General features: G+C 38.4%; 1 non-coding gene across 1 annotated transcript; it reads left to right on the forward strand.

Moving 5' to 3' along the window:
* Window positions 1-4745: 4745 nt before the first annotated feature.
* On the forward strand, window positions 4746-4827 carry TRNAS-UGA (transfer RNA serine (anticodon UGA)). The gene has a single exon. It is a non-coding gene; the product is annotated as a tRNA-Ser (tRNA).
* The last annotated feature ends 9756 nt before the right edge of the window (window positions 4828-14583 follow it).

The following is a 14583-nucleotide window of genomic DNA, read 5'->3' on the forward strand; positions in this document are numbered from 1 at the left end:
ACCGAACATAAAGAGATACCCCGTCGTAGACTTTCGATCATCCTTATCTCCGCACCAATTGGAATCGGTGTATCCGAGTAACTCACAACTTCTGCCCATGTCGCTTGCCGGAAACAAAATTCCACAACCAAGAGTACCTTTCACATATCTAAGGATCCTCTTAACTGCTGCCAAGTGTGATACCTTCGGCCTCTCCATGAATCTACTCGCAATACCGACACTAAACGCCAAATCTGGCCGCGTATTGCACAAGTAACGCAATGATCCTATCAATCTCCGGTATTGAGTAGGATCCACATCTTGTTCTTCTTCACTCTTGGACAACTGTAATCGTGTCTCGGCTGGTGTTGTGGCAGCATTGCAATGCTCCATATCACACCTCTTCAGAATTTCCATGGCATACCTTCTTTGGTGCATGAGCAGTCCCAATTTTGTCCTTTGGAACTCTATGCCTAAGAAGTATTTCATGATACCAAGATCACTCATTTCAAATTCCTTCATAAGCTATCCTTTGAACTTTGAAATGTTCTTTTCACAGTTGCCGGTAATCAACAAACCGTCCACATAAAGACAAAGAATGATTACTCCCTCACTTGCATCCGGTTTCACATAAACTCCATGTTTGGATACGCATTTCTTGAAACCAACATCGCTAAGAAATCCATCTATGCGTTTGTTCCAAGCTCTTGGAGCTTGTTTCAAACCATAGAGTGCCTTCCTCAACTTATAGACCTTTGCCTCTTGATTTTTGATCACAAAACCAGGTGGTTGTCTCACATATACCTCCTTATCAAGTGGACCATTCAAAAACGCAGATTTGACGTCCATTTGATACAACGGCCAGCTGTTGTTATTTGCCATCGCAACAACTAACCGAATGGTTTCATGCCTTGTAACTGGAGCAAACACTTCATCGAAGTCTATCCCTTCCTTTTGCAAAAATCGCTTCGCTACTAATCGAGCTTTATGCTTGATTATCTCGCCTTTCGGATTCGCTTTCACTTTGTAGACCCACTTCACACCTATCGCCTTTTTACCTTTCGGTAAATCAACCAACATCCAAGTACCGTTCTTCTCAATCGAATTCAGTTCTTCTTTCATCGCACACATCCACTTTGGATCGTTTGATGCCTCCTCCGTATTCACCGGTTTGGATTCGGCCATTAGAGCGAAGTGAATAAGATCACCCTCATTGTTGATCTCGTTATCTCGGAATAATTCACAATCACGGAGTCTTTGAGGCAATCCTCTTTGCCTTATTGGTCGTCTACTTGATTCACCTGTTTCGGTTACAAAAGGTTGATGTACAGTACCTTCAGCAGGCTGAGAATTCAAATTTTCCTGCATGAAATCGATTTCACCTTGAGGCAAATCGATTTTAACCTCACCAGAACCAGTTCCAGCAGCTCCAGAATGCTGATTTTCCTGCATGAAATCGATTTCATCTTGAGGCAAATCGATTTTCTGAACTGATATGGCAGATTTTCTGCTGTCAAACTGCCGAAACTCGTCCACGATCACATCTCGACTTATCACAGTCTTCTTGTTACTCATATCAAACAGTTTGTAGCCTCCGGTAGGATGATAACCAACCAGCAACATCATTTCACCCTTGTCATCTAATTTCTTTCGAATCTGACCCAGAATATGTCGAAACGCTACCGAACCGAAAACACGCAAGTGACTTAAACTTGGCTTGTGTCCACATCATACCTCTTCTATAGTAACCTTGTCCAGCTTCTTTGTAGGACACCTGTTTATCAAATAGGCAGCTGTAGAAACAACTTCTCCCCACAACTCTTTCGGAAGATTTTTCGCTTTCAACATGCTAGGCACCATGTTCATAATCGTCCGATTTTTTCTCTCAGAAACACCATTTTGCTGAGGCGTATAGGGTGGTACAACCTCACGCACAATACCCTCATCGTCACAATAACTCCCAAATTCCCTCGAAGTAAATTCTCCTCCTCCATCGGTTTTGAGAATTTTGAGTTTGTGACTACTTTGTCGCTCAACCATGGATTTAAATCGTTTGAACATATCAAACACCTCATCCTTCCTCTTGATTAGATAAATCCACAGCTTCCTACTGAAATCATCAAGTGATAAAGTATCGGTTACCTCCATACGAATTGACTTGCATCGGCCCACACACGTCCGAATACACCACCTCAAGAAGATGCTTGGTCCTATGACCTGTATCCTTGCTGAAAACACTCTTGTGTTGCTTCCCTTGAACACATTCAACACACAACTCAGTTGGAACCACGATTCTTGGCAGCCCGGTCACCATACCATGTCTATGCAATGCGTCGAGGTCTCGAAAACTGAGATGACCAAGACGGTAATGCCACAACCACTCCTCACGACTTGCCGCTGTAGCTAAACATCGATACTCCATTACTTTCAATGCTATCTTGAAAGTTCGATTGGCAGCCATCGGTGCTTTAAGTACCAAAACTCCCTTTCGGTCCAAAACGCGCAATACCTTGTTTTCCATGCGAATAATGTAATCTTTCTCAAGTAGTTGGCCAATGCTCAAGAGATTACATTTGATTCCTGGAATGTACAGCACATCCTTGATCAATGAACGACCACCATCTTTCTTCACGATCAAGACATCTCCAACGCCATCGGCGGATAACATCGTATCATCGGCAAATCTCACTTTATTCTTCGTGGCTTGATTGATCTTGACAAACCAATCCTTTCTTCCCGTCATATGAGTCGAACAACCAGAATCCAAGTACCACTCATCGCTACTTTGAATTCCATCTCGAACCGTTACCATTGCGTTTTTCTCCGAACGCGTTTCTGCAGAATTGTCTGCACTGCTGCCACTGCTGTCCAGCCCTTCTCTCATGCCATAATTCTCTTCTGTGATCATCACAAGAAGCGTATTATCATCATTCGCTTCTTCCCTAGCAAACTTCGCCTCATCCGCGCGATTTTCTCTTCGTTTCGCGTGGCAATACTTTGCGAAATGCCCAAGCTTTTGACAATTGTAACACTTCACGTTACTTTTGTCGAATGGCTTGTGGGTTCCTTGATCACCCTCCTTGGAGCTTCCCTCACCTTTTTGCCCCTTTGAATTTTGTGAATCTCTACCACCAAAATTCTGGAAATTGGACTTCCCTCTCGGATGCCCTTTCCTCTCCGATCGTTTACTCTTCTCATGAAGTCGCGCTTGCAATGCTATTTCCGACTTCGCTTTATCGTTTCCCCTCTCATCCATTCGTTGTTCATGAGCTTCTAGTGAGCTTTGAAGCTCCTCCTTCGACAACGACGATAAATCCTTCGATTCTTCAAGCGCAACGACAATGTTGTCGAATCTTGGCGTTAAAGAACGCAAGATCTTCGACACAACATTCTGCTCTACCGTAGTTTCCCCGCACGACTTGATTTGATTCACCACACGCGTAATACGCATCACATAATCGTTTATCGACTCCTTGTCCCCCATTTGCATTAACTCGAACTGTCGCTTGTGAGTTTGTAACCTCACCACTTTGGCTTTGACAGCCCCTGCATAAGCCTTCTCAAGAATCTCCCACGCTTGCTTTGCGGAATCGCAATCGCCTACTTTTTCAAAGTTGTCACCATCGACACAAGAATGGATCAAGAACAGCGTTTTGTAATCCTTCTTCTTCTCTTCTTTGAACGTAGCCTTTTGAGCATCCGTAGCTCCTTCGACGAGAGACGTAATACCATCTTTGATCACCTCAAGAACGTCTTGATAGCCGAACAAAACCTTCATTTGCTTCGCCCATTTGTCGTAGTTTTTCGAGTCAAAGATTGGAAGATTGGTAGGTATTTTATCGTTTGAAACGGACATGATTGCAGCGGAATTGGATCCGAACCAAAGCTCTTGATGCCAAATGTTAGAAAAAACCAGAAATGGAGTGGTGAAAAACAGTGTGTTTGGGAAAGATGAAGATGATAATGTGAATAGAGAGAGATAGAGAAATAGAGAAAGATTGAGAGAATTGAATCATATGACATTAACCTTTCAACTATGACATACAATGTCTATTTATAGGGTACAAATTGGAACCACAAACAGGCCCAAAAATAACAGAAAAAAACAGAATTGCAAAAACAACATATTTCCAAAACAACTTATCCAATAAGTTGTTTTCACTGCAGTGCTTTTTAAAGCTTCTATCAAGCATTTGAATTATTAAGGACTTTCAATAAGATCTCCTTATCACACCTATATAATGTATTTAAATATAGAATGTATAATTTAAATGAAGTATTCTAAATCCGATTTGATTAGTGTAATCATCCCTCATTTGTTTAAATATAGTTCTTAGTTTGTAATTTATTGAGTTATTATATGGGTTGTTTTATTTTTTTATATTTACTTGTTACAAATTTAAAATGATTTTTTATAAAAAAAATTAAAAATAAATATATCATTTTGATTTTTTGTTAAGTTTAAAAATAATTGTTTCGAATTCGGTATTTCAAATTAGTATTACCAGATCAATAACTTTAATTCAATTTGTTCTAAATAAGTTAAAATAATTTAACTAAATTTGAATAACTTTTTATTATAATTTAATTTAGTTCGGTTCAATTTTATATATAAAAGAAAAGAATATTTGTATTGTATGCAGTAATTTCCAAGAAATAACACGGAATCTTCAAATCAAAATATACGGTACGGAGGTTAAGTCAAGGACACAGCCGTATCATTGTGTTTGTTTCATGTTTTTATAAGGTCCAAATATTTCAATCCCGTCAATATGTCCGAGTGGTTAAGGAGACAGACTTGAAATCTGTTGGGCTTCGCCCGCGCAGGTTCGAACCCTGCTGTTGACGTTTTTTGTTTTACCTTTTTCTTTCTATTTGCTGCTCGTTTTGGGGGTATAATATTCAACACATTTTACCAAAAATATTAAAATATTAACACTATTAAAAGCCACATTACTTTAACGTATGCAATTAATTCTTATTTTATGGGTATGTACACAACTTTTTTTTTATTTGTAAAAATTAGAAGTAGTAATTTTTTAAAGAAAATATTTGCAATTCTATTACTTTTTTGGTAGAATATATATATTTAAAAACTTTTATTTAATTTTGCTCTTGGGCATCAAACTATATAATTTGAAAATTTTTGACTTTCGAACTTTAAGTTGCACAATTTTGATTTTTGTATATGAAATGTTTTCAAAGTTTATTGTTAAGTGATGTTCTAATTTTTTCAAAAACATACTTTACAATATTTAAAACAATTGTAAATGATCATTAATATTATTTTAGTTGATACTATATTTTTTAAGTGTACAATTTACTTTTAAAAATTATTTGCAAGTCAAACATTGAAACACAATAACACACATGTTTCGATATAACATTTGCTTAAGTTTGCAGGAATTTAATCATTAAGATAGATGAAGAGATGTTTAAGAAAATCTACATCTGAAATTCAAACTCTAGCTCTAAAGATCACTTCTGGAGACTTTGCTTCTGATGGAGATCCAGACTCTAAAGAAGTCAACTTTGAAGAAATTTAGCCTCTAGTGACTCATACTCTAAAGCTTCAGAAGCCAAAAAATGGACTCTAATGTAATTAGCCTCTGAAGAGTGAAATCTGAAGAAAGTCAGTCTCAGAAGCATAAGCTCTTTTACCTAGGCAACTCTGACAGACTCAGAGACCTTTTGATCACACGAAGACTTAAGGAAAAATCTCTTCTTGGATGCCTGAGTCTCAATAGATAAGTCTTCTTGCAGAAAGGTGTTTTGTTGATGTGTCTAATTAAGTACAAAGGTTTCCCAACCTTTTGGTGAAAGTCTTCAACGTCTTTTTTTATCCTCTCTATAAAAAGAGTTGCAGACCTAAAGAAGAAGACCACCACACAACAATACACCACATCACAAACTTTGAACCTTGACAACAGAAGAGAAGTCACTATGTCAAATTTACTATACTTAAAATATCTTAATATTGTGTATACTTTAGAAGTTCTTAAGTCTTAGAGTCTTTCCAAGTTGTATTTTGTCTACACCTCTGATTGTATATCAAGCATAGTTGTTACCCAAATCTCTTAATAGTTTGTTATAGAGTCATAAGTCTCTTGCTTGTGTGCTTGAAAATTTTAAGTCTCTTGCATGTGTGCTTGAGCAAATGAAGTCTTTAGCTTGTGTGCTAAAGCAATGAAGTCTTGAGCTTGCGGGCTTGAGCAATGAAGTATCATACTTGTGTGTTTGAGCAAGAAAGTCTTATACATGTATGTATAAGCAAAGGAAGTCTCTTACTTATGTGCTTGAGCATTTGCAATCAGTTTGATTATAGTGGAAATCCCTTGGAAGTACAAAGGGGTTGGACTACTCTCAAGTTGTGAGAGGAACCAGGATAAACTTCTTGTGTTCTTACTTTTACTTTCTTTACTTCTGCACTTAATTTTCTGATATTGTCAAACTCTGATCCTCTAAGTCAGATTCTGGTTTAGAATCTGATAAGGTCTTTCAAAAATCAAACAAGTTTTCTAAGTCAGACTCTGAACCAAGTGTTCAGACCCTGGTTGAGAAACATCAGAAGCAGAAGCTGAAAAAGTTTAAAAGCATAAAACGCCAACACAATTCAACTCCCTTTCTTGTGTTTTTATCACCTTTAATAGGGTATCAAACTCACACCAGATACCAGACACAAGAAACCTATCAAGCCTACTAGCATCCTCATCATTTAGTTCGAATCAAGTAAAGTTCCTTTCTAACAGTGTAAGATCGATAAGCTCCATTTGAGAGAAGGGATTAGAAAACCCAATAGAATCACCAGACCCGTGAGGCAGAAAGCGGCCACCAACACCAATTCTCTCATTGGATATTTTTATTTTTAAAATTATTTTTATAATATAAATATAAAATTTATAATTAACCAATTTTTTATGCATTAACCACAAAAATATAGATTATTAACCACGTATTTTATTTATAATTTATTAACCAAATTTACTGTTTTATTAATCAGTAAATTTCATAATATTAATCAAGTTCTGACATTAAAATATGAAATATAATAGAGTGTAAAGACTGACTATTATATTTTATATTTTAATATCAGAATTTGATTAATGTTATGATATTTATTGGTTAATGAAGTAGTAAACTTGTTAATAAATTATAAGAAAAATATTTAATAACATGTATTTTTATTTTTGTAGTTAATGCAATAATAAAATTGATTAATCGTAAATTATATATTTATGTTATAAAAAAAATTTAAAATAAAAACATTTTTTAAAAATATTATTTTTATTTATAAAAAAAACAATGTTCACAATATAAATATGATAAATAGTATTTGGTGTAGGTATTGGTGTACTATTTAGAATTTAAGAATAGCATTTCTCTAAATCTATTGAAAATTATATACACAAATACCATTATTATGTGATAATTATAGATGAAAAGTTATATATATATATATATATATATATATATATATATATATATATATATATATATATATATATATATATATAATGCCATAATTAGATTATATTGTTTGATAATAATGAGGTCTATAAAATCAGAAACAAATTGGTTGGCTGAGTGTGTTAATTTCTCTCCTCTCAGTATACATATTTTGTTCAATTTTTTTTTCTTTGATTAAAAATTGATAATAGAAATTGATCTCGATGTGGATACACGTAGAATCTTCTATTTGAACAAAATTAATATAATTTAGTCATAAAATAGATCCAAATTTATTCTGTTATATGTGTTATGAACACAAGTTAATTTCAATTGTTATTAGAGTAATTTATTTTGCGTATAAAATGATGATGAATAAGTTATGTTAAAACTGTAATTGAATCTATATGTGGGTGAATCGTAAATTTCTGGACGTGTAGCTTTTTACGGAATTGAAATCGGAGGCCCGGAAGTCCTCCGACGGCGAAAAATGCGGGGGGATTCTGCATTCTGTTCGTGTTAGCGCAGGAACAGCTTTCTGTCTTGCGTTAACCGGTTAACCCAGGGTGTTAACCGGTTAACACTGTTATGAATTATGAGAAATTGCTGTTTGTCTTGCGTTAACCGGTTAACCCAGGGCGTTAACCGGTTAACACTGTTAAAATGTGCCAGGAAGCGTGTTCTGTGTTGCGTTAACCGGTTAACCCAGGGCGTTAACCGGTTAACACTGTTGGAAAAGTGAAAAATTGATATTTAAATAATGTGTACGTTCTGGAATGGAATTGTGTGTACACATTTGATGATTGGCCTATATGGGTGAATGATATACTGATGTATGATATAATAGGGATCATTTGCCGTTGTTTTGAGCAGTATAGGTATTAGTAGAGTGTGCTAATACTGTGATTTATTATTTGGCATGATATGAATATGATTCTGTGATACATATGCTGATGATGTGTGATGGTATGCATAATGATGTGAATGTATCTGTTATGTATGCAATTGTGAATGGACTGTTTATGGCTTAGAGTGTGAGCATATGTCCATTGTGGATTGTTGTTGATGTTGCACGCTAGGTGATTTAGCGTGCATAGTATGGCCTTTATGGTGGTAGCTAATTACCATGGTGAGGAATTAGTGAGTGAGTTATTGTGGATTGTTGTTGATGTTTGCATGCTAGGTGATTTAGCGTGCATAGCATAGCCCTTGGGGTGGTAGCTAATTCCCATGGTGAGGAATTAGTGAGTGAGTCACTAGGTCTCAAATGAGTGGGACTAGTGAGCTTGGTAGCCGTATATGGGTTTGATCGGTGAGGTTGAACTATGTGTTCACGAATAGTCGGTACCGCATGCATGGAGTCTCATTGCATAATGTATGTATGACGTATAATATGAATGGATGTATTCCAATATTACACGTGTGTTTTGTGTTGTGTTGTGTTGAGTATGATTATGAGTTGATGTTGCCGTTGCTGAATGTGTGATATGATTAGGGTGATGAAATGTGTTAATTTACTTAGCATTACATGATATTTTATAATGCTTATTATATCGATTGAGGAACTCACCCTTACAACTATGTTTCAGGTAACGAGCAGTGATTGAGTAGAAGCTAGTGCTTGGAGTCTAGTGTAGTTCCTTAGTGGGTCATGCTCTGGTAGATGTAACATCGGGACGGGATGTTTTACTTTGTTTTCATTTTGGTTGTTGAACAACTTTACATGTAATGTGTTACATGGGTTGCATGATTGATTAGATCTCTATCCGCTGCGAATTGTGCAATGTTTTATTTTGATAAATAAATGAGCATGACAAACTATTTTGGTGAATGGTGTGAAGTGTCAAGTGTGACACCCTTAATTGCATATCTACTCTGATTTATATTTGTTGTTTTAAATTAATTATTGGGGTATTTTAGAAGGGTGTTACATTAGTGGTATCAGAGCATAGTCGGTCGAGTCGAGTCGTAATTATTCTGTTTCCCTGTATGTGATAGGTATGGTGTAATCCTATCAGTACTTATTGTTTTAGCTTGTTGGGTTCTCAGAATAGAGATGGCTGGAAGAGGTAGAGACGATGATGCGATTGTTGAGGCTCTGGGTATGCTAGCTGGAGTACTTGGAGGAAATCCGAATGTTGTGGGACTGGGAGCTGCTCGTCAACTGAGTGAGTTCCAGAAGAACAATCCTCCAATGTTCAAGGGAGCATACGATCCAGATGGTGCTCAGAAGTGGTTGAAGGAGATCGAGAGGATCTTCCGAGTGACTGAGTGTGCCGATAACCAGAAGGTCAAGTTCGGTACGCATATGCTGTCTAAGGAAGCAGATGATTGGTGGGTTGCTGCCCGCACTGAGTTGGAAGCTGCTGGGGGTGCTGAGATCACTTGGGCGGTGTTCAGAGAGAGATTCCTGAGGAAGTACTTTCCAGAGGATGTCAGAGGAAAGAAAGAGATAGAGTTCTTAGAATTGAAGCAGGGCAACCGGTCTGTTACTGAGTATGCTGCTAAGTTCACAGAGCTGTCGAAGTATTACACTCCCTATGATGAGGCTACTGGGGAATTTTCAAAATGTGTGAAGTTTGAGAACGGGTTACGTCCCGAGATCAAGCAGGCTATTGGGTATCAGCGGATCAGAGTGTTTTCTGACTTGGTTGACTGTTGCAGGATTTTTGAACAGGATACCAAGGCCAGAGCGGAGAGCTATCAACAGAGGGTTGATAGGAAAGGCAAGAATCAGAATGATCGTGGGAAACCGTATGCAGCTGGCAAAGGTTTCCAGAGATAGAGTGGGATGAGGAGACCTAGTGGGGGAGACTCCAGTGCCCCTGCTAAGTGTTACAGATGTGGTCAGGCTGGACATCGTATCCATGAGTGTACCAGTACTGAGAAGAAGTGTTTCAAGTGTGGAAAAGGTGGTCACTTGGCTGCAGAGTGCCGGTTGAAGACTATGACTTGTTTCAACTGTGGAGAGGTGGGTCATATCAGTCCACAGTGTCCTAAGCTTAAGAAAGAGAACCAGTCGGGAGGCAGGGTCTTTGCTTTATCGGGTTCTGAGACTTCTGCAGATGATCGTTTGATCCGAGGTACGTGTTATATTAATGGCTGTCCTCTTGTAGCTATTATTGACACAGGTGCGACTCATTCCTTTATATCTTTGGATTGTGCTGTGAAACTTAAGTTAGAGATATCTGAGATGCATGGGAGTATGGTGATTGATACTCCTGCGAAGGGTTCAGTGACTACTACTTCAGTTTGTTTAAATTTCCCTTTGAGTATTTTTGGTAGAGACTTTGGGATGGACCTTGTGTGTCTTCCACTAGTGCAAATTGATGTTATCCTAGGTATGAACTGGTTAGTGTTTAACCGAGTTTATATCAACTGTTTTGATAAGACTGTGATCTTTCCTGAGATTGAGGAAGGAAAGAGTTTGTTTCTATCAGCAAGGCAGGTGAATGAGGCAGTAGCAGATGGGGCAGAGTTGTTTATGCTGTTAGCGACTTTGGAGGCTAAAGATAAACTGGTGATTTGCGATCTAGCCGTGGTGTGTGATTTTCCTGATGTGTTTCCTGAAGAAGTGAATGAATTACCGCCAGAGCGTGAAGTTGAGTTCTCGATTGATTTGGTACCTGGTACTAGGCCGATATCGATGGCTCCGTACCGTATGTCTGCTGTTGAGTTAACTGAATTGAAGAGTCAGCTGGAAGATCTGTTGGATAAGAAATTTATTCGTCCGAGTGTGTCACCGTGGGGTGCACCAGTGTTATTGGTTAAGAAGAAAGAAGGTACTATGAGGTTGTGTGTGGACTATAGGCAAATGAATAAAGTGACGATCAAGAATCGGTATCCTTTGCCGAGGATTGATGATTTGATGGATCAGTTGGTTGGGGCGAGTGTGTTCAGCAAAATAGATTTGAGATCGGGGTATCATCAGATACGTGTGAAAATTGAGGATATTCAGAAGACTGCTTTCAGAACAAGGTATGGACATTATGAGTATTCTGTAATGCCTTTTGGTGTGACTAATGCGCCTGGGGTATTTATGGAGTATATGAATAGGATTTTCCATCCGTACCTAGACAAGTTTGTTGTGGTGTTTATCGACGATATTTTGGTGTATTCGAAATCTGAAGAAGAGCATGCTGAACATTTGAGAGTGGTTTTAGGAGTTCTACGAGAAAAGAAGTTATTTGCTAAACTGTCCAAGTGTGAATTTTGGTTAGAAGAGGTTAGTTTTCTTGGTCATGTGGTTTCAAGAGGTGGTGTTGCTGTTGATCCTTCTAAGATAGAAGCGGTATCTAAGTGGGAAGCTCCGAAGTCAGTTTCTGAGATAAGGAGTTTTCTTGGACTTGCAGGTTATTATAGGAAATTCATTGAGGGATTTTCTAAGTTGGCGTTACCGTTGACGATGTTGACTAGAAAGGGGCAAGCGTTTGTTTGGGACTCAAAGTGTGAAGAAGGTTTCCAAGAGTTAAAGAGAAGGTTGACTACTGCTCCTATTCTGATATTACCGAGTCCATCGGAACCATTTGAGGTTTACTGTGATGCTTCATTGTTGGGTTTGGGTGGTGTTTTGATGCAGAATAAGCAGGTTGTAGCTTATGCTTCGAGACAACTGAAGGTTCATGAGAGGAACTATCCGACACACGATTTAGAGTTGGCAGCTGTGGTATTTGTTCTGAAGTTATGGAGGCATTACTTGTACGGGTCAAGATTTGAGGTTTTCAGTGACCATAAAAGTTTAAAGTATTTGTTTGATCAGAAAGAGCTGAATATGAGACAGAGGAGATGGTTAGAGTTTCTGAAGGATTATGACTTTGGTTTGAATTACCATCCGGGTAAAGCAAACGTAGTGGCTGATGCATTGAGTCGGAAATCATTGCATATGTCTATGTTAATGGTTAAGGAATTGGATTTAATTGAGCAGTTTAGAGACTTGAGTTTGGTGTGTGAGAGTACTCACAATAGTGTTAAATTGGGAATGTTGAAGTTAACGAGTGGTATTCTGGATGAGATTAGAGAGGGTCAGAAATCCGATGTGCTTTTGGTTGATAAGTTGACTCTAGTGAATCAAGGTCAAGGTGGTGAATTCAGAGTTGATGAGAATGGTGTTTTGAAATTTGGTAATCGGGTGTGTATTCCGGATGTTACCGAACTTAAGAAGAGTATTCTTGAGGAAGGACATCGTAGTGGCTTGAGTATTCATCCTGGGGCTACGAAGATGTATCATGATTTGAAAAAGTTATTTTGGTGGTCGGGAATGAAAAGAGAAATTGCGAGTTTTGTTTATTCCTGTTTGACTTGTCAGAAGTCAAAGATTGAGCATCAGAAGCCGTCTGGGCTAATGCAACCGTTGGCTATTCCAGAGTGGAAGTGGGATAGTATCAGTATGGACTTTGTTTCTGGTTTACCGAGGACAATTAAGAATTTTGAAGCTATTTGGGTGATTGTTGACAGATTGACAAAATCGGCTCATTTCATTCCGATCAGAATGGATTATCCGTTAGAGAGATTAGCTGAGTTGTATATTGAGAAAATTGTAAGTTTGCATGGTATTCCGTCGAGTATTGTTTCGGACAGAGATCCTAGATTTACATCGAAGTTCTGGGAAGGTTTGCAGAGGGCTTTGGGAACTAAGCTGAGATTGAGTTCTTCATATCATCCGCAGACTGATGGTCAGACTGAGAGGACGATTCAGTCACTGGAGGATCTTTTGAGGGCTTGTGTTTTGGAAAAGGGAGGTGCTTGAGATTGTTGTTTACCTTTGATTGAGTTTACCTACAACAATAGTTTTCATTCGAGCATTGGTATGGCACCGTTTGAAGCTTTGTATGGTAGGAGATGTCGGACACCTTTATGTTGGTATGAGTCCGGTGAGAGTGTTGTGGTTGGACCGGAGATTGTTCAACAAACTACGGAAAAGATTAAGATGATTCAGGAGAAGATGAGGATTGCTCAGAGTCGTCAGAAGAGTTATCACGACAAGAGGAGGAAGTCACTTGAGTTTCAAGAGGGAGATCATGTGTTTCTCCGTGTTACTCCGATAACTGGGGTTGGTCGAGCTTTGAAGTCGAAGAAGTTGACACCTCGATTTATTGGTCCTTATCAGATTTTGGAGAGGATAGGGGAGGTAGCCTATCGTATCGCTTTACCGCCGTCACTTGCGAATTTGCATGAGGTTTTTCATGTGTCTCAGTTGAGGAGGTACATTCCTGATCCGTCGCATGTGGTCCAAGTAGATGATGTACAGGTGAGAGATAACCTGACTGTTGAAACATCACCTATGAGGATCGAGGATCGAGAGTTGAAGCAGTTGCGGGGTAAAGAGATTGCTTTGGTAAAGGTAGCTTGGGGAGGACCAGCGGGTGGCAATGTGACTTGGGAACTTGAGAGTCAGATGAAGGAGTCTTATCCAGAGTTATTCGCTTGAGGTATGTTTTCGAGGACGAAAACTCTTTTAGTGGGGGAGAGTTGTAACACCCCGATAAAATATGATAATTATTTAATTGAAGTTAATAGTATATTTATTAATTTAATTAAATAATTGGAATATTATTGGAATAATAAAGTTGGAATATATATAAAGAGTTCCATTTGGTAAAAAGGGTTTTTTTCACGTGAAAACCAGAGAAGCGACAGAAACTGAGAAAGGGTTGAAGAAGGGAAAAGCTTAAAGCTAAAGGACTGCCGGATTAACTCAGGTAAGGGGGGTTTATCGTCGTTGAATGGGTATTATGGGTTAACATGTAATGGGTAGTAATAAGCCATTGAATTGACCCTAATTGGGATGAGGAATGCTGTAAATGATGATGAATAAGTTATGTTAAAACTGTAATTGAATCTATATGTGGGTGAATCGTAAATTTCTGGACGTGTAGCTTTTTACGGAATTGAAATCGGAGGTCCGGAAGTCCTCCGACGGTGAAAAATGCGGGGGATTCTGCATTCTGTTCGTGTTAGCGCAGGAACAGCTTTCTGTCTTGCGTTAACCGGTTAACCCAGGGTGTTAACCGGTTAACACTGTTATGAATTATGAGAAATTGCTGTCTGTCTTGCGTTAACCGGTTAACCCAGGGCGTTAACCGGTTAACACTGTTAAAATGTGCCAGGAAGCGTGTTCTGTGTTGCGTTAACCGGTTAACCCAGGGCGTTAACCGGTTA

This window comes from Lathyrus oleraceus, chromosome 5 (genome assembly GCF_024323335.1).
Source record: "Lathyrus oleraceus cultivar Zhongwan6 chromosome 5, CAAS_Psat_ZW6_1.0, whole genome shotgun sequence".
Taxonomy (NCBI): domain Eukaryota; kingdom Viridiplantae; phylum Streptophyta; class Magnoliopsida; order Fabales; family Fabaceae; genus Lathyrus; species Lathyrus oleraceus.